At 49.6% G+C, this 24,167-nt stretch overlaps 1 pseudogene; it reads right to left on the reverse strand.

The window, feature by feature from the left end:
* Positions 1-21,796, reverse strand: part of LOC102189389 — a 42,504-nt pseudogene extending 20,708 nt beyond the window's left edge.

The raw sequence follows: 24,167 nt of genomic DNA on the forward strand, positions 1-24,167 counted from the left end.
ACTGGCCAAGGTCCCTGAGAAAACTGCATGCGGTCTGCAGAGCTGGGGAGCACTTGGCGAAGGGTCCCAATCCAACCTGTCTGACCCTGGGCAGGGCCATGAGCTGCGTGTTGTGCATGGGTCCTCAGCTATGAAGTGAGGACAGTGACCATTTCAGCTTTCACGATGTGTGATTCCTGTTAAGTCGCTCAATAGTGCGTGACTTTTTGAGACCCCATGGACTGCAGCATGCCAGGCCTTCCCATCTCTCTCCATCTCCTAGAGCTTGCTCAAACTCATGTCCACTGAGTTGATGATGCCATCCAACCGTCTCATCCCCTGTCATCCTCTTCTCCTGCCCTCAGTCTTTCTCAGTATCAGGCTCTTTTCCAATGAGTCAGCTCTTCACATCAGGTGGACAGACTATTGGAGTTTCAGCTTCAGAATCAGTTCTTCCAAAGAGTATTCAGGGTTGCTACCTTTTAGGATTGACTAGTTTGATCTTCTTGAGTACAAGGGACTCTCAAGAGTCTTCCTCAGCACCATACCATAGTTCAAAAGCATCCATTCTTTTGCACTCTGCCTTCTTTATGGTCCAGTTCTCATATCCATACATGAACACTAGAAAGACTATAGTTTTGGCTATATGGACCGTTCTCAGCAAAGTGATGCCTCTGCTTTTTAATACCCTCCCTAGGTTTGTCAAGGCTTTTCTTCCAAGAAGTAAGGGTCTTTTAATTTTATGGCTGCAAGTCACCATCTGCAGTGATTTTGGAGCCCAAGAAAATAAAGTCTTCCACTGCTTCCATTTTTCCCCATCTATTTGTCATGAAGTGATGGGACCAGATGCCATGATCTTCATTTTTTTTGAATGTTGAGTTGTAAGCCAGCTTTTTCACTTTCCTCTTTTACCTTCCTCAGGGGCTCTTTAGGTCCTCTTCACTTTCTCCCATAATGGTGGTGTCATCTGCATATCTGAGGTTATTGATATTTCTCCTGGCAATCCTGATGCCAGTCTGTGCTTCATCCAGCCCAGCATTTCACATGACGTATTGTGCATGTAAGTTACATACGCAGGGTGACAGTATACAGCCTTGATGTGCTCCTTTCCCAATGTTGAAGCAGTTCATTGTTCCATGTCCGATTCTAAATGTTGCTTCTTGATCTGCATGCAGGTTTCTAAGGAGGCAAGTAAGGTGGACTGGTATTCCTATCTCTTGAAGAATTTTCTGCAGTTTGTTGTGATCCACACTGTCAAAGGTTTTAGCGTAGTCAATGAAGCAAATGTAAATGATTTTCTGGCATTCTCTTGCTTTTTATGATCCAAGGGATGTTGGCAGTTTGATTTCTGATCCCTTTACCTTTGCTAAATCCACCTTGTACATCTGGAAGTTCTCCATTCACATACTGCTTAAGCCTAGCTTGAAAGATTTTGAGCATAACCCTGCTAACATGCAAAATCAGCACAATTGTGTGGTCATTTGAGCATCTTTGGCATTACTGTTCTTCGGGATTGGTATGAAGACTGACTTTTCCAGTCTTGTGGCCACGGCTGAGTTTTCCAAATTTGATGGCATGTTGGGTGCAGCACTTTAACAGCATCATCTTTTAGGATTTAAAAGAGCTTAGCTGGAATTCAGTCACCCCCATTAGCTTTCTTCATAGTAATGCTTCCTAAGGCCCACTTGACTCACACTCCAGGATGCCTGACTTGTAGGTAAGTGATCACACCATTGTGGTTATCAGGTCATTAAGTGTTACATTAAATTGTGCAAACAATATGTTGGCAACATCCAGAATGTGTTAGCATTTTTTCCTCCCTCTAGGAACAACAGCCCTTCCTCAATCATAGAGAGGAAACAGGGCTCAGAGAAGTGAAGGCACCTGCCCAGCTCACACTGAAATGAGGGCCTCCGCTGAATGGGACTTGAGTCTGACGTTCAGATATCCTGGTCCATCCCCTGACCCTCAGGCTCTCTTCTCAGAATGGGGCAGACGCCTGCCATGGCCCACTGTGCCCCCAGGGGCCTCGCTTACCCGAGTGGGCTGGAGACCTGTCCTGGATGATCGAGGCCATCAGCTTGTGCACCCCTTCCATCCTGGTGCTCAGGTGCTCTACAAACATGTCACCAACCTTGACAGCGTGAGTCCCAGTGATGGCGTCGTGGTGCTGGACCTGGGCCCCCAGCAGAGCAGAGCAAGAGTGGGGTCAGGCCAGCCTCTGCTCAGCACCTGCTGTCCTGATGCCCACTGGGCCCTGACTCCCCTTCCCTCTCAGCAGGTGCTGCTGGAGAATTGGGGTTTTCTCATCTGTAAAGTGGACCTGTAGTGACCATGGACTGGGAGGTGTGCTGGGTTGGGAAAGGGGAAGCACACAGCCCAGGAGGGTCCAACCCTGTCCTGTCTCTACGAGGCATTGCATTACCTCGGAGACTGCCCAGCGGAGCTGCTGGAGCTGCTGCAGGCCCCAGGCCGGGTCCAGGAACCAGTGGGGAGCCAACAGCACGTAGCGTGTGAACATGGACTCCCCGACATACAGCAGAGCGCTGGCTCTCCTCGCCAGCCCCTTGAGACCACTTCGGGAGGCGTAGAATCCGGTCCAGGCGTACAATAAATCTAGGAGCAAAAGGCCAGGAATGGGTGTCAGGTCCTGCCCACAGAGGCCCCTGAGCCCCATCTGGGAAATGCTGAGGAAGATGAGGTCAGAGATGGATCTGCCTGGGTTCCCGTAGATACAGTCTAGGCCTGGGATGATCTCAGGGTTCCTGGTCCAGCCAAGTTAGCAATGATACAAGATCCCTGGAAGGTCTGGGCAGCTGGTAGTGTCAGGCGGGACTGGGGCAGGCCTGGAGAATCCCGAGTGCTGAAGGACTGTGGCAAGGACAAGACACCCAGTGTGCACCTGGGCCCCTGGAATGGCCTGTGGGGAAAGGCCCTGGAATGGGGGATGATGGCAAGACCCAGAGGGAAGGGCTGGAGTGTGGCAGCCCTGTATACCTCTGAGGACAAAAGAGATCCTTTGCTGGCCTGCATCTCAGTAGGTCCCTCTGTCTGCCTATCAGGAATGAATGGCAGGGGGGTGGGAGCTGGCATACCCCTGTAGCTACTTCCCTGACCCTGGACAGAGTTCAAAGCAGGATTGGGAGGAAACTGCCAAGCACATGAGGTCTGAGCTGTCTCTCAGTAAGTGTTTCATCTCTCACTCTTCTCGACTCCTATGGCTTCTGCAGACTGTGCTGTGCCTTCACTTCAAACACTCTCTTGCTGAGTGCTCCCAGTTAGGTCCTAGGGTTGGGCAAAGGTGGCTGGGTGGCAGGGCCTGGTCAGGGTCCCTGGGCTGCCCTGGCTCATGGAGTCCTGGCCAGTCTCTCCCCACGCCCACACCCCCTAGCTCCTCTTTCTCTGCAAAAGGAAGCAGGACAACAAGGATCTTTGAAGGATTCTGGCATTGTATGCAGTAAGGGTTTCAGATGTTCAATAATTTCACCAACACCATCCCCCATGGATGCCCTGAGCAAGGGCTGGACTGGGCTGTGGAGGGCATTTCTGTCTCCCCAGCTGTCAGTGGGAGGCTGTGTGTGCATAATTCTTGTCTGGCTTACAGATAGAGGAGCTGGACCTTCTAGAGGGGGTCCGCTTGGAGGTGGGTAGGGCTGGACCGGGAAGAGGCACTGATGCTGGGCTTCCTTCAGGGCATCAGGCCCCTGGCTAGCTTCCTCAGCATGGAGTGCCCACAGCATGTCCAGGATGGCGCCTGGCCTCCCAGGATGGAGATGCTGCTGTCAGTGTTAACAGCTGCATCTGCTGAGCCCTGGCTCTGGCCCAGGCACTAGGCTAAGGGCTCTCCTCATCTCACTTCATTCTCACACTGGATGCGCTAACTAAGATGAACGTCCCTGCTTTCCTGACACAGAACAGTTCCACGGTGCACACAACCCACCACAAGGCTCAGTCCACGACCTTTCACCCTGAGCCTTGCCGGCCACAGCCAAACCCATCCTGGCCTCCAGGACACAGGTTTGTGGGAGACAAGGTCCCCAATAATGCCTCTGTGGCAGTAGGTGAAAAGCGGGGCCCTGAGGGAAAGAGGAGACAGCCGATCGAGACGTAAGGTCAGGAAAGGCTTCCTGGAGGAGGTGACATGCATGCATGCACGCTCAGTCGTGTCCGACGCTGCGGCCCCACGGACTGCAGCCCACCGGGCTCCCCTGTCCATGGGATTTCCCGGGCAAGAATCCTGGAGCGGGTTGCCATTTCCTCCTCCGAGGGATCTTCCCTACCCAGGGGTCCAACCTGCATCTCCTGTGTCTCCTGCATTGGCAGGTGGATTCTTTACCACAAGCACCACGTGGGGATCAGAGGAGGCGACACTACAGGACAATTGGGACTTTGCAGGAAGAGGAGGCGGGCACGGGCCAGTCCTCCGGCAGCACTGCAATAAAAGGCAGAGACGGGACCTGCTGCGTGTGGACAGCGTGAGAGGCTCCGGGAGCTAGGAAGTGGGCAGAGTGTGGAGGGCGTCAGGCAGGAGGGTCAGGGCCTGTACCTCCCCCAGAGCCCCTAGCAGGCTCCAAGCAGAGGCCTGAGCAGGCACTGAGTTTGGGGGCCCCTTTCCTCCCTGGCACCGAATCCCTCCCTGATCCCCCACCAGAGGCTCCTACCTGAGGAATAAGGCAGGAAGTCTTGGTGGTCTCGGACCTTCCAGGAGAGCTGGTGAGCGTGCACAGCCTGGAAGTAGTTGCCCAGCGTAGCGTACTGCACCGAGATGCCGTGCTGGTATGTGAACTTGTTGACCTCCTCCATTACACGGTCCATGTTGCTGAATTGCAGTGAGGCGTTGAAGAACTGCCTGTCACATCCCTGCAGGCCCGGGGACAGAAGCAACGCCCTGCCCTTCTGGGTGCAGAGCCCAGCCTGCAGGGGGAGAGCCCCTCCTATCCCCATGACCACACGCACTCTCCACAGCGGGCATGGATCCCAGGCCCTGTGCTGGGTGTGTCTGCCTCTCTGCCATGTTGAGGGTGTTTCCCCGGCATTGGTTTGTGTTACAGCTGCAGCTTTGTACCCTTTCACAACATTCCCCAATTCTGCACACTCTCCAGGGCCACCTTTGGCTGCCAAAATCTGATCTCTTTCTCTATAAGACTTGTGAAATTCCGCATGTGAGATGATTCAGGTTTTGGCTTTCTGTGTCTGATTGACTTCACTTCCTGACTGTTTTTAAACCCCAGCACATTACTAGATATTACTAACCTTAATTATGGTAAGATACTAAACGTGAATAAAAAGGATAATGGCTTACTTGAATTTACTGACCTTAATTACATCCTCTGAAAGATACCAAAGTATAAAAACCAATAAATTCTTGGAAATATATAATCTAAGCTATGCATAAATAGAAAGAATGAACAATGGATTCCTAGTAATAAAATTGAACCTGGATTCAGATACCTGTCAAGAAATCAATGATCAACTCTCAGTGGAAATTTCTATCAACTACTGAAGAGGAACTGATACACATTCTTGTTAGTCTGTCCCATAAACTAGAACTGGACAGAAAAGTTTCAATATAATTTCTTGGTCAATTACAAGGCCAAGATCACCCTGACATGAAACTAGGCAAAGAAGCCTCAATATCTCCTAGGAACATAGACACAAAATCAACAACACATTAGCAAAACAAATTCAAATACATGAAGACAATATTATACCATCTTCAAGCAGGATTTATTCCAGGAATGCAGGGATTGTTCAACATCCTCAAATCAATCCATGTACTACAGCACACTAAGAAAATGCAAGATAAAAATTGTATGATCATCTCAACAGATGCAAAAAAAGCATATGACATAATTCACCTTCCATTTATGATAAAAACTCTCACCAAAGTAGAACTGAATGGAAAGTAGAGAGATCTTATATGACAGCTGACAACTGACATCAATTCAAGGATGAAAAGATAAAACCTATTCCTGTGAGATCATGAAAAAGACAAGGGTGATCCCACTCACCACTTATTTAACATGGTTTTATAAAGCATAGAGAGCAGCAAATAGGAAAGGAAAGACATGTAAATTGGAGCAGAACCAGTAAAATTCTCACTAATGGCAATTATAATGGTGTTATAGAAATAGAGATCATATAAAACCCGAAAGACAAATCTTAAATGAATAACAGCAGTAAAGTTGCAAGATAAAAATATCAATGCACATAATCACCTGCTGTGGTGTTCCCACACACTAATAACTAATCATCAGAAAGAGAAATGAAGGAAACAATCCGATTTATAGTTACGTCAAAAAGGTAAAATACCTAAGAATACATTTCATGGAGCAGGTGACAGCCCTGTACACTGAAAACTAGATGACACGGTGATGATAGAAATGGAGGAAGACACAAGTGAGTGGGAAAACACTCTGTGCTCATGACTGCAAGAAGAGGGCCTCCTTTTCCAAAGCCATCTACAGATTCAATGCAACACCTATGAAAATTCCAAAGACTTTTTCACAGAAAGAGAACCACCAATCCTAAAATTTGTGAGAACCACAGAAGACTCTGAGTAGTCATAGCAATCTTTAGTGGGAAGAACAAAACTCGAAGCATCGTGCACCCTGATTTCAGACTTCACTGCAAAGTCACAGCAAGCCAAATAGTCTGGCACCAACAATAAAAGATACAGATGGATCAATGGGATAGAATAGAGAGCTCAGGAACAAAGCCGTGTGTGTATGGTAATTATATTACAGCAAAAGGGCAAGAATATAAACTGGGGAAAGGACATCTTCTACCAGAAACGGTCTGGTGAAAACTGAACATCCTCATGTGTAGAATGAGGTGGGACCACTGCCCGACATGGTACTCAAAGAGTAACTCAAGTTAAGCAAAGACTTGATTTAACTCCTGGAACTGTAAGGGCTTCCCTGGTAGCTCAGCTGGTAAAGAATCCACTTGAAATGCAGGAGACTCTAGTTCAATTCCTGGGTTGGGAAGATCCACTGGAGAAGAAATAGGCTACCCACTCCCATATCCTTGGTCTTCCCTGGTGGTTCAGCTGGTAATCTGTCTGCAGTGCGGAAGACCTGGGTTCGATCCCTGTGTTGGGAAGATCCCGTGCAGAAGGGAACGGCTACCCACTCCAGTATTCCGGCCTGGAGAATTCCATGGACTGTGTAGTCCAAGTGTTCACAAAGAGTAGGACACGTGAAACTATAAAACCTCCAGAAGGAAGTGTAAGCAGTAAATTCCTCATCCCTGGTCTTGATGATGAGCTTTTGGATCAGCACCACGTGGACAAGCAGACTACATCAAGCTAAAAGCTTCTGCACAGCAAAGAAACACCATAAATAAAGACAATCTAGGAAAGGAGAGAAAATATTTGCAAGTCATAAATCTGAAAAGGGTTACTATCCAAAATATGTAAAGAACACACACAAATCAGTAGTAGTAATGCAAACAAGTCAGGTGAAAAATGGACAGAGGTCTTGAAAAGACATTTGTCCAAGGAAGACATGGAGATGCCAACAGATGCGAAGAGATGCTGAACAAATAAAATTAGACAGAGGTACAACCTCACAACTATTAGGACAGCTATTGTTTATGAGAAAAGAAACAACTCACGTATGTCAGGATAAGGAGAAAAGGAGATATTCATGCGCTGTTGGCTTGAATGTAAATTGGCCCAGCCATGATGAAAACAGTATGGAGATTCCCCCCAAAATTAATAAAAGAGCTGATTCAGCCATCCCCTCTCTTCATACTTATTCAAAGGCAACAAAAATACTATTTTGAAAAGACTTTTGTATCCTCATGTTCACTGCAGCATCATTTATAATAGTCAAGGCGTGGAATCAACCAACCATCAATGGATGATCAGATCAAGAGAACGTGCTTTACATACACAGTGTTATTCACCATCAAAAGAGGAAACCCTGCCATTTGCAACAACATGGGTGGAACTTGAGAGCATTATGCTCAGGGAAACAGTCAGACAGAGGAAGATGAAATACTGTTGGTGTCATGCACATGTGAATTAACCGAAAAGAGAAAACACGTGAAAAATGGGTTCATGTACAGAGAGAACAGATTGGTGGATGCCAGAAACAGGAGGGTAGGGTGGATGCATGATGGAGGCCGTAAGGTACAAATTGCCCTCTACAAAGTTAGAAGGTTGTAAGGTTGTACTGCACAGAATGGAGGCTGTGGTGAGCAATACTCTATTGTTGAATTGAAAGTTGTTAAAAGGTAAATTTTAAAGTTTGCATTTCAGAAAAAAATTGTGTAACTATTTGTGGTGACAAATATTAACGAGATCTTTGTAGTGATCATATTCCAATACATATACATGCATACATAAAAGTGAAAGTCAAAGTGAAGTTGCTCAGTCATGTCCGACTCTTTGCAACGCCATGGACTGTAGCCCACCAGACTCCTCAGTCCATGGAATTTTCCAGGCAAGAATACTGGAGTGTGTTGCCATTGCCTTCTCCAGGGGATCTTCCCAACCCAGGGATTGAACCTGGGTCTCCCGTATTGCAGGCAGACGCTTCACCGTCTGAGCCACCAGGGAAGACTCATAAGCATACATACATAAATATAATTCTTGAGACAGTAAACATTTCATTGTTTTTTTTTAACTGCCTACATATATGCCTGTCAAGCTGCCAAATATTAATATATTTTGATTTAAGTTATCATACCAGTTTTCCTGTTTACCTAATATATACAATTTTGGTCAAAATTTATTAATATTTGCTCATATATACTGGAGTAGGAAATGGCAAACCACTACGCTATTCTTGCCTAGAGAATCCCATGGACAGAGGAGCTTAGAGGGTTACAGTACACAGGATCACAAAGAATTGGCCACGACTGAGTGACTAACACATACATACACACACACACACTCATATATTAAAAATAATTTAACTTCCCCCCCCCCCCAAAAAAGAGACAGTTGTATGCAAAGAAAGCAGGCTGTATAGCTTTTCTGATGGCCTGAGCACAAATTCCACTTCCCTAGCTGCCCTGCTAAGTACCTGTGTGGCGTCAGAAAGATTCCCTAACCTCTCTGGCTCTCGGTTCCTTATGAGTAGCAGATGGGACACCATAGGGCCTGCCCCTGTGCCCAGTTGGGCAGAGAAAATGGGGGAGACACATGCATCCCATAGAAGAGTACCAGGCACACATTGGGTGCTCCATACAGTTTAGCTGTGACAACAGTGGTGACTGGGTGTTGGGCACTGTCCCCTGGGGGTGTCTTTCCCATCTTGACCTCAAAACTAGCCTATGAAGCAGGTCCTGTCATCATCCCCATTTCACAGATGACAAAAGTGAGGCCCAGAGGGTCCCAAGTCTCACAGCCCCTGAGTAGGGAGCCAGGATTCAGGCCCAGGCCTCTGCTGCCAGCATTGAGAAGGAGAAAGGAGGGGAGAGCTGGGGAGAGGCTGGAGCCTGCGTCGGGGAGGGGATGCCTCAGAGGTGGAGGTGGTGGGGGTGATCCAGGGTGGGGGGAGGAGCTGGTAGACTGGGTGAGGACTTGGGAAGGAGGACTGAGCCAGGGCTGGGATGGCCCATTGCCTGGATGGACACTGGCCTGGCTAACACTGAGCACCAGTCCCGAGTGGACCCATGTGCTGAGATCGGACGCGTGACAGCACGTCCTGGGCAGAATTGAGGAACCAGGGCCTGGTTGGGTCCCCAACTTACCCAGGGCCAGAGGAGGTGTGGTGTCTGGAACCAGGTGGCTCGTTCCCCCACGTTGTACAACATGGCCTCAACAAAGGACTGGAGACTTTTCTGAGTGACAGGTAATTGCATGTTGGGGTACCAGCCATCCGCAGGTGGATGTGGGAAGATGGGTTCACCATCCCAGTAAAATCCTTCACTGAGAGAGGGAGAGGAGTATTAGGGGGCCCAGCCCTGAGAAGGGCAGCAGCCCGAGGTCTGGGAGACAAGCAGAGCTCAGCAAGGTCAGAGCATCGCAGCTTCTGTTGCAGACAGGGTGGTGGTAGGCAGATGAGAGCTATGTGGACAGAAGGTGTCACGTTTCAGTCCTGCAGGACCTTGGCCACATTACCCTGAAAGGCCCATGATTTTTCAGCTGTTCTGTGGAGCACACACCCTCTGCGCCCCAGTTCTTCCACATGGATCAGGTATGATTTGTGTGATCATTCATTCTTTAGGTGACCTCTGGGTCCATCAAATCTTATTCCAAGAACCCCGAGCAGGGCTGTGACCTAAACGACGCAAGTGAGATATTCACCTTTGCACAAAACTTCGCACTTGCAAAAATCTCAGTATCACCATGATGAGATTTTCACACTTTTGAAATAAAATATAATGAAAAAAACATCATGATGAACAGAATCACAAAATTCTGTACAAAGATAGAGCAGCACCACAAAATCCTCAGACTCCAATATGGCCCGGGAGGCTCTGACCCCAGGAAGGAACCTCAGGGCTCTGGACAGCCGCCGGTGAGGGTCTCGCCATTCATGCTGGGCAGCAAGGAATCACACAGGAGGGCCCATTGACCAGCCCACGGGAATGACCAATTTGAAACACTGTGAACCTCAGTCTCCTGATCATAAAATGTATGAAGATCACTGAGAGGACTGACTGAAAGCACTGGTGGAAAAGCTGAGAAGCAGTGCCAGGTGCAGAGTGGAGCCCAATGTCAGTAACCTGCTAGTGAGTCCCCCCAGGTTCTTCCCCAAGCTGCCCCTTCATCCCACTTCCCCCGTTCATGAGGGCTCAGCCCCTGCCCACAGCCTCACAGGCACAGAGGGCAGAGGGGACTGGATGTAGGGCTGCCCACGAGACAGCCCACAGCGGGGCTGAGGACACAAAGGCCCTGATACTGCCTCCAGAGCCCAGTGCAGCTGCCCCGTGGCTGCTACTGTGGGACCTTGGCTGCACGTCCAGGCCACAGTTGTTCTTTCTGTAAGATGGGTGCTCAGTGCGTGCCCTCAGGGCTGGCCATGAGGGGCGTGGCTGAGGTGGTCCAAGGAGGGTGCTGGGATAGGGACTGGCCCGAGGCAGGTGCTCACGAGCAGTAGCCGAAATGGTCCAGGACGTGTGTGAAGATTTCCTGCTGCGCCGACAGGGATCTGGACCCTCGCCACACGAACTGCAGCTGCTGCAAACCCGGAGGGATGGAGTGAGTGCCCAGGGGCAACATGGCTTCCAGCTCCCCCCATCCAGGCCCCACCTGAGTTTCATCGCTCACCGCCCCCACTGCTCTCAGAGGTTCAGGTCAAGATCCTCCTCTGCTGCCCCTTCCTCAAGGTTCCCCCTGACCTCCCAAAGCCACAGGAGGCAGAGGAATCAGCCCTCCAGATGCTGCCTATCTGCACCTTCATCTGACCCTCCTCAGGGCAGGACTCTCTGCCAGGGCCTGCCAGCCAGGCTGTCTGTAACTCGGCTTGAATGTCCCCAAACATTGTGGAGCTCATTATGGATCATTATAGGTGCAGCAGTGTTTTTCAGTTCTGATGGTTAGAACGTGGATGAGTAGATGCAGCTCACGACTCACCTGGTTAATCTGCATGGCCTCCTTCAGGTAGTAGTCAATTCTGGAGATAACATGGGCATTGAAGCCTGACAGGGCAAAGAGGGTGGGGGTCGTGGCAGATGCACCAAATGGGTCGACCTGCCAGGAGAATTGTGGTCGAATCCCAAATGTTTCATAGAGAAAGCTGTGTCCTTCTGCAAAGAGATAAAGCTCCTCAGTGACTGAATGGTGGCCCATCACCCCCTCACTCTCTCAGGCTTCGTGCCCTTCTCCAGGGCTGAAATTCTATTCCAGACCAAGCAGGGTCTTGGTGAAACAGATACGAAGTCAAATGGCCCATTCCAGAATTACCTAAATATTCATCTATTTATTCATGGTTTTCATGGCATCCTTAGGTGCAGAGATCAAGGTGACTACAGAAGTCCCCAGATTTGAGAATCTATTGGTTAAACTTCCCAAAGATGCTCCTGAAATATAATACCTGAATACTCTGAGCTGGGGCTAAAGTCTGCATGTTAAGGTGAGAGAACAAAGCCTCAATGAATTCAAGTGCCTGGTGCCAAGTCAAACTGCCCTTCACTGATGAGCTCACCAGTCTGGGACACTGGCTCTGGCCCAGAAGATTCCAGGGTTCTGGGGCAAAAATGAGATCAGATCCACAAACAAGGCCCAACCAGGAGGTGGGTGACTGCTGGGAGGCTGGGGGGAGCCTGGAGCAGGCTTGGGGTCTGGTGAAGAGGAGGTGATGAAATCCACCAGGTGGCTGGACTGGGGGCGGGCTCTGAGGGCTCAGGGACCAATGGGAGCAGCAGATGGTGTGTATGAAACAGAGGAGACCAAGAAGGAGCAGCTGGAGAGGAGGGGAAGACCTGGGGATGGTGGGTCTGAGATGGGGGGTCAGTAAACTGTGTAGAGCACACCCTGACCCCAGATGGTCTGTCTGAGGAGGGCAGGCCCGATGGGTGTTGATTTGGTGGCCCCTAATTCCACATTCTATTCTTGTCTGGAGAATCCCATGGACGGAGGAGCTTGGTGGGCTACAGTCCACGGGTTGCAAAGAGTCGGACACGACTGAGCGACTTCACTTTCACTTTCACTTTCAATTCCACATTCAGTCTTTACTTCATTCAGGGAACACAAACCCAGTCTAAAGGGATGACATCACTAGTCTCATAGGTCATGGCAAGATCATTCACATCTGCCAGACTTTAAACACAAAGAACAAATATTAAAAGCAGCAAGGGGAAAGCAACAAGTAACACACAAGGTGTCTCTCATAAGGCTAACTGCACATCCTTTACCAGAAACTCTGCAGACCTGAAGGAAGTGGCAGGATAGACTTAAAGGGATTAAAGGAAAAAACCTGCAGTCAAGATTACTCTACCCAGCAAGGACTGCATTCCGGAAAAATCAAAAGCTTTCCAGACAAGCAAAAGGTAACACAGTTCAGCAGCACCAAAGCAGCTTTACAACAAACGCTAAATGAGCTTATCTAGACAGAAAACACAAGAGAAAGAAGAGGCCTAAAAGAAACCCGAAACAAGGAAGTAAATGGTGATAGGGTCACAGGTGTCAATCATTACCTTAGATGTAAATGGACTCGATGTTCCTACAGCAAGATAGGGACTGGCTGAACTGATATAAAAACAAGACGGCTGTGCATGCTATCTACAAGAGATCCACCTCAGACCTAGGGACACACACAGACTGAAAGTGAGGAGCTGGAAAAAGATACTCCACACAAATGGAAATCAAAAGAAAGTGAAAGTAGCAATACTCATATCCGATAAAATAGACTTCAAAATAAAGCCCTTTACAAGAGACAATGAAGGATCCCACATAATGAGCAAGGGGCCAATCCAAGAAGAAGCTACAGCAAGTATAAGTATATATGCACCCAACAGAGGAGCAGATCAATACATAAGGCAAATGCTAAAAACTGTTAAAGGGGAAATCCACAGTAACACAATGACAGTGGGTGACTTTAATACCCTACTCACACCAATGGACAGATCATCCAGGCAGAACATTAACAAGGAAACAGAAGCCTTAAATGATACATTGGACCCTTTGGACTGTTTCATCCAAAAGCAGTAGATTTCACATTTTTCTCCAGTGCACATGGAATATGCACAAGATAGACCACGTCCTAGGTAACAAATCAAACCATGGTAAAATTTAAAAACCGAAATCATTTCAAGCATCTTTTCTGACCACACGCTATAAGGATAGATATCAATTACAGGGGAAAAAATCTATAAAAACACAAACACATGGAGGCTAATCAATATGTCTTGAATAACTAAGAGATTACTGAAGAAATCAAGGAAACATAAAAGAAAAAATACCTAGAAGCACATGACAATGAAATCATGACAACTCAAAGCCTATGGGTTTCAGTAAATGCAGTGCTAAGAGGGAAGTTTACAGCAAAACAAGAAACAAGAGAAAAAGAAAAAAACAAGAAACAAGAGAAACATCAAATAAACAACCAAACCTGACATATAAAGCAAATAGAAAAAGAATAACAAAAAATACTCAAACTTAGCAGAAGGGAAGAAATCATAAATATCAGAGAAGAAACAAATTGAAAAAGAAATGAAGGCGGTAATAACAAAGATTAAAAAAAAAAACTAAAAGATGATTCTTTAAGAAGATAAACAAAACTGACCACCCATTAGTGAGACTCATCAGAGACACATATACCCCAGTTTTCACTGCAGCACTGTTTACAATAAGTAGGACATGTGAGCAACCTGATGTCTGTCAACAGATGAAAGGATAAAGATGCTGTGGTACGTACATATGATGGACTATTACTCAGTCATAAAAAAGTGCATTTGAGCCAGTTCTGATGAGGTGGATGAACCTAGAGCCTATTATACAGAGTGAAGTAAGTCAGAAAGAGAAAACCAAATATATATTAATACACATATATATGGCATCTAGAAAGATGGTACTGATGATCCGATTTCCAGAGCAGCAGTGGAGATGCAGACATAGAGAACACACCTGTGAACACAGCAGAGGAAGGAGAAGGTGGGGCGAATTGAGAGAACAGCATTGAAACATATACATCACCATATGCAAAATTAGATAGCCGGTGGAACTTTGCTGTATGATGCAGGGAGCTCAAATTCAGTGTTCTGTGACAACCTAGAGGGGTAGGAAGGGCTGGGTGGGTGGGGAGGGAGTTTCCAGAGGGACCAGACATATGTATGCTCATTAATGTTGACATAAGGCAGAAATCAATGCAATATTATAAATCAATTAACCTCTAATCAAAAATAAAACTTTTTGAACGACATGCCTGAGAAGCCATGCTACAGCAGCAGAAGGTCAGAGGCCTGCCCTCTCCCAACAAGATCCTGCCCACTCTGACCCCTACCTGAGAAATCATCTTGACCTTAGACTGAGCCCATGTTGACCTCCTTGCTTCATTCTTCCTGTCCAGAGCCTGACACTCAGAGGGGCTCAACAAAGCTGAAGAGGAGGGAATGGATCCAGGACCAGTGAGGTGTGGTCCAGCATGACCCGCCCATAACATCAGAGAAACATGGCACACTGTGGATACAACCACAAGTGGTGGTCCAGGAAATCAGGGATGGTGGTTTGAAAAGGCCCCACTGAAAGTAAGATGTACACCCCTGCCCCTACACACACACACACACACACACACACACACACACACACACACTCACTTGGGGGCACAAGTTACACAGCAGGACCAGATGGGCCCGGCTAGAGTCATTTGACTGCTGGCTGCATGGACGTCCTTGCAGCTCTCTGTGCCTCAGTTTCCTCACCCTGAAAACAGGGCTTGAACACCACCACCTGCCACCAAGCTGTTCAGAGGCCCCCAGGAGAGAACAGATAGGCAAGCACTTGCTTCAGCCTCCTGAGAGAGGGGCTGAGCTCTCAAGCACATTACTGACTGGGCCAGGCTTGGTCAGAATGAGCCCCTCACCTGCTGGCAGCAGGACTCGGGTAAGACTCAGCAACTTTTGAGCCTCAATTCGACCTCAATGAGTGGGCGTTTGTAAGACCCCCTCATCTCTAGGACTGCCTCTTGGACTGAAGGACCGAAGGAATTAAGTGAATGCCTTGTTCTTAGAACAGGAGGTCATTATGGGATGAAGTCAGACCCATCAGCTAGGGTCCCGGCAGCCTGGCTGGTGTTGGAAATGGAGCCCCAAAGAATCCCCTGGGGAGGATCCAGGGGTCCACATCCCTTCCTGTCCCAGTCACGGGAACTCGACTTTGCCTGGATTCTGGCTGCTGTGGTTAGGCCAACAGGGTCAGCTCTGGGGTGTTCAGGACGGTGGGCATCATGGGCTGAGACCAGAGGCAAGGGATGCTTCTGCTGTGGGCACCTGGAGGAGGACGGCTCAGTGCTTACTCCCTCCCTCTGTGCCCACCATCCCTGGTCAGCCCTGGACTAAGTCCTGGGGACCCAGAGAAGAATCAGACGCTGGTCACTGTGGGAGCAACCTGTAGTTCATGGTGAAGACGGGAGGTGCTCGAGTATTGTGGCCCCGGGGAGAGAGCCTGGACCATGAGACTCATCAGCTGAGTCTGGGTGGAAGCAACAGGAAAGCTTGTTCTGAAAGCACAGAAGACTCTGATAGGGAGCCGGTCAAGGGAAGCAGGAGGCAGAAGGAACAGGTGGTCAGAAAGTGATCCCTGAGGCTGCATTTTGCAGGCTGGGGAATTCATATGATAAAACTTAAAGCTTCTCTTGGAAGAAAAGCTATGGCAAACCTGGACATTGTATTAAAAAGCAGAAACATCACTTTATCATCAAAGTGCCACAGAGTCAAAGCTATGGTTTTACCAGTAGTCAAATACAGACGTGAGACTTGGAGCATAAAGAAGGCTGAGCGTCAAAGAATTGATGCTTGCAAATCATGGTGCTGGAGAAGACTCGAAAATCTTGGAAAGCAAAATCAAATTAATCAATCCTAAAGGAAATTACCCTGAATATTCATTGGAAGGACTGATGCTGAAGCTGAAGCTCCAATACTTTGGTCACCTGATATGAAGAGCTGACTCACTGGAAAAGATCCCGATGCTGGGAAAGATTGAGGGCAGGAGGAGAACGGGGTGACAGAAGAGATGGTTGGATGGCATCAACGACTCAATGGACTCAATGAGTTTGAGGCAACTCCGGGAGATGGTCAAGGACAGGGAAACCTGGTATAATATGGTCCATGTGGTCGCAGAGTCAGAAACGACTGTGAGGCTGAACAACAATACAAACTCTACTCAGTATGCTCTGTTTGAAATATCCCAGTTTAATCTTCATAACACTCCTTTAAGGTAGATCTTGCATCACCATCAAGCACTTTCACAGAGGAGGGAACCGAGCCCTAATGAGGCTGCATCATGTGCCAGGGTCACAGGGTTGGGAGTTAGCAGAGTCAGGAACCAGCCAGGCTGGCTCATCTAGAATCCACACCCTCAGCCCCTGCACTCAGGCACACATGGGCACGGCGCCAGCAGTCAGTGCTGACTGGTCAGTCTCCTGCTGAGAGGGGAAGATGGACTCCAGGACGAGGGCTCAGACACCCAGTGTCAGCCCCGCAGGAGGCCGCACGGACCCTGATCTGGGAAAGGGTAATCGAACCTGTGAGCTGGAGGATCTGGTCATCAAAATGAGTCACGGCCTTGTCGTGCATGACCTGGCCTCCAAGGACAAACTCCAGGCGACCTTCGGCCACGAGCTGGCGGACCTTGGCATAGTGGGCAGAGAGAAAAGGCCAGGTTACACCTCCCGGGCTGAGCCAGTTGTATTTTCTGGGCACATGCCCATAGCATCTCATGGTCCTTCTTTCAAACTCCACAGCCTCATTTATTCTGCAAAAGCAGAACGCTGTCTGTCCTGGTTAGCACTGCGTCCAGCTCCGAGAACAGCACCTGTCCCTGGCTGCTGCTTCGTCAGGCGTATACACAGGTACATATGTCCACAGCTTTTGCTTTTGAATGAAGCCAAGATTATGGAAAACTTGCAGGAACTATACCAAAAAACTCCCATAAATCCTCCAGATTATCTCATTGCTAACATTTTTTACCTCTTTATGTTAACACTCCCCCATGTCAATACACACAGTAAGTTTTTTCTAAGCCATTTGAAAGTACAAGTTATCAACTGTATGCCTTTATCTGAATAGTTCAGGTCATTTTTGAAAGAAAAAGATCATTACAGCTGCTCTGGAATGATCACCACTCAGGCTGTTTCACATTAGTAACGTGCGCATGCATTCATGCTCAGGTTCTCAGTCATGTCTGACTCTTTGCGATCCCGTGAACTGTGCCCCACTCGGCTCCTCTGTCCATGGGATTCTCCACACAAGAATACTGGAGTTTATCCTCTAATTTCCAACACTTCCTGAGCATTTGTTTCATATTTTTTATGGTTTCAGGCTAGTACGTTTGTAGAATGCTCTTCAAATTGCATTTGGCACATGCTTGCCTAGCAAATAATTTAGAAGACAAGAATGAAGGAAATTTCCTGGGACTTCAGTGTGTAGGATGCACTTTCAGTGCTGAGGATGTGACTCTGATCCCTTCTTGGGCTTCCCTGGTGTCTCAGGTGGGGGGGGGAATCTGCCTACAATGCAGGAGACTCGGGTTTGATCCCAGTGTTGGGAAGATCCCCTGGAGAAGGGAATGGCTATCCACTCCAGTATTCTTATCTGGAGAATTCCATGTACATAGAAGACTGGCGGAGAAGGCGATGGCACCCCACTCCAGTACTCTTGCCTGGAAAATCCCATGGACAGAGGAGCCTGGTGGGCTGCCGTCTATGGGGTCACACAGGGTCAGACACGACTGAAGTGACTTAGCAGCAGAGAGAGAAGACTGGCAGGATACAGTCCACGGGATTGCAAGGAGCTGGACATGACTGAGTTGCTTTCCTTTTTACTTTAACTAGGGAGCTAACAACCCACAGATCTCATGGTACAAAAATAAAGTATATCCATGAAAGAAGGGAAGAGCGGAAGCATAAATACAGTCAGAGGCCGCGACGCCGAGCACACCGTGCTCCTGGCAGACTGCGGCGCGGATCTGATCCGGAAGGACTGTCTTTGCAGACCGTTCATTCGAGAAATGTGGAATGACACCTGCTGCGTACTGTTTCCAATGTGCACCTGCTTCATGTTGGGCCCCATCCAGGACCTGGAGTCAGCCCACACAACTCACGGAAAATTGCTAGTTTCCAGGGACTTCCCTGGTGGCTCAGACAGTAAAGCGTCTGTCTACAGTGCAGGAGACCCGGGTTCAACCCCTGGGTTGGGAAGATCCCCTGGAGAAGGAAATGGCAATCCACTCCAGTACTATTGCCTGGAAAATCCCATGGACAGAGGAGCCCGGTAGGCTGCAGTCCATGGCGTCGCAAAGAGTCGGACACGACTGAGTGACTTCACTTTCACTTTCAGGGACATATTGAATTTCCTGTCTAGGTCTTAGCCAGCACACCTAGCTGTGAGAGGAGGATTAAGGGACTTGTGTCTGGGCTGTCCATATAAAGAAGGAAGAACTGCCCAGTGGACACCAGAGAGCTATGCTTTGATTAACAGTACTGACCCAGAACCCACCTGTCAGGTATAAGCTGTGTGACCTTGAGCCAGATGCCTGCCCTCTCTGAACCTGGACTAGCTCTGTGCAGTAGGACAAGGGTCCTCACCTTGCAGGCTGTGGGGAGGAGTCAGTAGAGTAACCTGAACAAACCTGAGCCCAGCACTTGGCCCACGGCAGAGCCCATCAGATGGGAGGCCCATCCTCTCGGCTCCACAGGCTGCAGGGTCACATCCCCTCTGGGGACCTGGTGGACACCTGGCTTGACCGTCTGAGCTCTCTGACTTGAGCAGGTGGCTGAGCCTCTGAGTTTCACCATCAGTGACTGCTCTGAGGGCAGGTGATGCCTGGAAGGGACCATGCCCCAGGCACCCTAGGTGCTTACATCCTGGGCACATTCTGGGCACAGCCTCTCTGAGGAGGGAGGATACTCTTGCTTCCAGATGTGGGACCAGCAGCTGCTGAAGAGACAGCCCCACCTGTGACCACACAGGGATCGGGGAGGACCTGGCCCCAGGCACCCCCTGTGATATGGAGTTAATCAGCCCCAGAGGCTAATCCACAGGGATTCCTGCACCCCTGGCTGGTCCTGGGCTCTGGTGCCCATCGGGGCCACGCAGATCCACAAATGAAGTCAGAAGCTGTGGACACAGGGTCACCCCAGAGCGCGCAGTGTCAGAGGTGACCGCATTCACACCAGCTGAGTGCCTGGCTGGGCTGCCAGAGCTTCAGTTATTCAGGAGAAACCAGAAAGGCAGGATCAAACACAAACCTGTCCCCTGGGCATGGGGCTGACCACAAACCTGTACTAAATGGACCCTGGAAACAGCTAAGCCAGGTTGGGGCCTCCTGGATTATGCAGCCCCACCCTGGACTCATGGAGCACAACCCAGGAGCTTCCTGAGGGTCATCCCCAGGACTCCCAAGGCATCTGCTCTCAGCTGCCTGGTGAGGACGCCCTGAGGGCAGCATTACCTGGCCTTTCTGCTTGTCTGAGGCGACGCCATCCCACCACAGCCGGAAATACACCTGCTCCACGGCGATGAACCTGTGCCTCCTCTCAAGGATCAGTTCCTCCACCACGGAGTTGTAGACATTGGTGACATAAGCCTGCATGCTCTCCTGGGGTGGGGAGGGGGAGAGACCATCACTCCAGACCCGTGGGGGAAACCACAGGGCATGGACCAGGGACCGAGGAGGAACATCCAGGGAGACATGATGTGTGGGGGCCACCGGCGCTCCCCCCCAAGCCTGTCCAGGCCCTGCAATCAGCTCCCCCTGCTCCTCAAACAAGGGAGCCTGGTGTCCACTCTGTGATGGACACACGGTGAGCCCTGCACTGAGACAAGGACCCGGGCGGACCCCCTTTGATGGGAGCCTGCCCCTGAGGAGAGTCATGAGGAGACAGACACTCTACATGACAGACGGTTGTGTCAGTCCAGCCAAGGCCCCGGGCCAGCCCAGAGGGGCCTGCTGACCACTCCTGCTGTGGAGGACAGACCAGTCGACAACAGGGCCCAAGGAGTGAGGTCCAGGGACCCTGATGGGCCTTCTTGGGATGAAATGATGGGGAAGCCTGTGTCAAGGGCTGAGGTTGAGAGGAGCTGACAGCTTGAGCATCTCTCTGGATCGATTTACCCCTGCACCCCAAGGCAGGGAGTCCCCAGGATGGAGCTCTGTCTGCTCCCATCTGGATCAGGCTGGCTCAGCATGCTTCCCAGAGATGCTGATAAAGGAATGCAAGGAGCCTTGGGAGGGGGTGAGCGGGCAAGGCGGCGATGTGTGCTGACTTGGGCAGCACCCCAGCCCAGGCTACACTGTCCCTTCTCTAAACTGGGGGTGACGAGCATGCTTCCCTGCATGTCGGCAGTTCCACACGCAGGTGGGTGACCACCCACAGAGGCTGCCCAGTGAGCCGGAACGAGACTCAACCCTCAGCCTCAGGGCCTCTTGCTGCCCGACTCCCTTTAAAATGAGTGCCTCACTTATTAACGACTCATGGAAAGCATTGTATCCATGATCACAGAGTGGTCATATTCACTTATTTCCTTCCTCCTGCCAGAAAAGAGCTTGTGCAGGCCTGGGTAATCATTTCAGTTACCTGCCCCAGAAACTTATGGAAATCAGTCCTGACCTCTTTTCCTCTGCTCTGTTTCATTCGTTCACTCAAGGAATATTTGAGGAACACCTTCCACCCATTGCAGCAGGGGACACATTCTCACCCCTGCCCACAGCCAGCCCATGTGAGTTGCTCATCGTGCCCGACTCTTTGTGGCCCCATCAACTATATCCCACCAGGCTCCTCTGTCCATGGAATTCTCCAGGCAAGAATACTGGTGTGGGTTTCCATTCCATTCTCCAGGGGAACTTCCTGACCCAGGGATCAAAGCAGGGTCTCTGTCACTGTAGGCAGATTCTTTACCATCCAAGCCACCAGGGAAGCCCTCAGCCAGTCCATAGCCCAGTAGTGATGGATCCCAGGCTGAGACTCCTGATGGCAGAGACCCAGGACACAAACCCACTCTGGAGTCCAGATGGAAAAAGAACCGCAGCTTCAAGAGGGGTGCAGGGGTCACTCGGGCCACCTACCTGTACAGTGTGCAGCCAGCCCACGTCCATGTGGCTGTGGGGAACCACAAACACCCTCAGTCGTGGCTCAGAAAGAGCTCCCAGGGGCCACATCAGGCCCAACTGCAGAAGCAGAGGCAGCCAGCCCCGCGGCTTCATCTCCTCGGCCAGCCCAGGGGCTGGAGGACGTCTGCCTGCCTGCAGGGCCCGGCCTCCTGCCAGCTGACTGGGCCTCAGCCTTTGGTGGATGCAGTGGGAAGGAAACCAGGAGTGACACCCACACGGATGGTGTCACCTGAGCAGTGCAGGCAGGTGGCACTCGCTCACTGCCTGGCAGCACTCTGCTCCCATCTGCGGTTTCCTGACCATCTGCCTTTAGACAAACCCCAAATACCGCCTCCCCTGGGGGGACTGCCAGCTTCCCTCTGGCAGGGCCTGGCTCTCCTCACCCCTGTCCTCATGCCTTTCCCTTAGGCCTCTCCCGGTATTTCCCACTGGGCATCTTACCCTTCCCTGCCCCCAACCCACTGGACTGGCTCCTTGACACTGCCCTGCAAAACGTAACACTCAGTGTGGGGCCTGCCACCACCAGGACGCCCACCGTGATACACTCTCCTTCACATGAAACCCCAGACTGAGCCTTGCAATAGCAATTGTAATATCTCTTTTAAGGAGAAACGTTGGCTTCCACAAATAGGACCTGACAACCCAAGGATGCAATTACAAACAAAGCTCAAACTACTGCACAACTGCACTCATCTCACCCGCTGGCAAAGTCATGCCAAAATTCTCCCAGCCAGGGTTCAGCAATACATGAACCATGAACTTCAAGATGTTCAAGCTGGTTTTAGAAAAGGCAGAGGAACCAGAGATCAAATTGACAACATCCACTGGATCATGGAAAAAGCAAGAGAGTTCCAGAAAAATGTCTATTTCTGCTTTATTGACTATGCCAAAGCCTTTGATTGTGGGGATCCCAATAAACCGTGGAAAATTCTTAAAGAGATGGGAATACCAGACCACCTGACCTGCCTCTTGAGAAACCTATATGAAGGTCAGGAAGCAACAGTTAGAACTGGACATGGAACAACAGACTGGTTCCAAATAGGAAAAGGAGTACATCAAGGCTGTATATTGTCACCCTGCTTATTTAACTTATATGCAGAGTACATCATGAGAAACGCTGGGCTAGAAGAAGCACAAGCTGGAATCAAGATTGCTGGGAGAAATATCAATAACCTCAGATATGCAGATGACACCACCCTTATGGCAGAAAGTGAAGAGGAGCTAAAAAGCCTCTTGATGAAAGTGAAAGAGGAGAGTGAAAAAGTTGGCTTAAAGCTCAACATTCAGAAAACAAAGATCGTGGCATCTGGTCCCATCACTTCATGGGAAATAGATGGGGAAACAGTGGAAACAATGTCAGACTTTATTTTTGGGGGGCTCCAAAATCACCGCAGATGTTGAGTGCAGATATGAAATTAAAGACACTTACTCCTTGGAAGGAAAGTTATGACCAACATAGATAGCATATAAAAAAGCAGAGACATTACTTTGCCAACAAAGTTCTGTCTACTCAAGGCTATAGTTTTTCCAGTGGTCATGTATGGATATTAGAGTTGGACTGTGAAGAACGCTGAGCACCGAAAAATTGATGCTTTTGTATTGTGGTGTTGGAGAAGACTCGTGAGAGTCCCTTGGACTACAAGGAGATCCAATCTGTCCATTCTAAAGGAGATCAGTCCTGTGTTCTTTAGAAGGAATGATGCTAAAGCTGAAACTCCAGTACTTTGACCACCTCACGCAAAGAGTTGACTCATTGGAAAAGACTCTGATGCTGGGAAGGATGAGGGGCAGGAGGAGAAGGGGAAGACAGAGGATGAGATGGTTGGATGGCATCACCTACTCAATGGACATGAGTTTGGGTGAACTCTGGGAATTGGTGATGGACAGGGAGGCCTGGTGTGCTGCAATTCATGGGGTTCCAAAGAATCGGACATGACTGAGCGACTGAACTGAACTGAACCTGAGGTTGCACAGCTAGTGGAGGAGCAAAAGGCCTGAAACTCAAAATTACATCTGGATCAGGGACAGTGACCTTGGCAGGAAACCTAAGCTCTCTGGGTCTCAGCAGCCCATCTGTAAAATGGGACGCCCTTACAGGAGCTGGGGCCTTTGAGGGAATGCACGTGAGATGACAACCACAGGATCTCCTTACTGGGGGACAGCTGGCACGGAGGTGCACCTGCAGGGGCCAGAGTGTTGCCTGGGGGTCTCTGTACCCCTCGCTCAGGAGCAAGGGAGTGGGCTCTTCTGTCTGATACTCAAATGCCTGAGTGGCTCTTAATACCGCTGCCAGACCTGAGACTCACTGTCCCTTCTGGCCACCGTGTCCTCTCCCCCAGCAAATACATGTGGAGAACACGGTCTCCAAGCAGGTCTCCATCCTCTCTCCCATCCCCTCCCTGGTACCCACCTGACCTGCCTTGACCTGCACTTTCCTCCCATTGAGTGTCTTAAACAGTAGACA

This window comes from Capra hircus, chromosome 6 (assembly GCF_001704415.2).
Source record: "Capra hircus breed San Clemente chromosome 6, ASM170441v1, whole genome shotgun sequence".
Lineage (NCBI taxonomy): Eukaryota > Metazoa > Chordata > Mammalia > Artiodactyla > Bovidae > Capra > Capra hircus.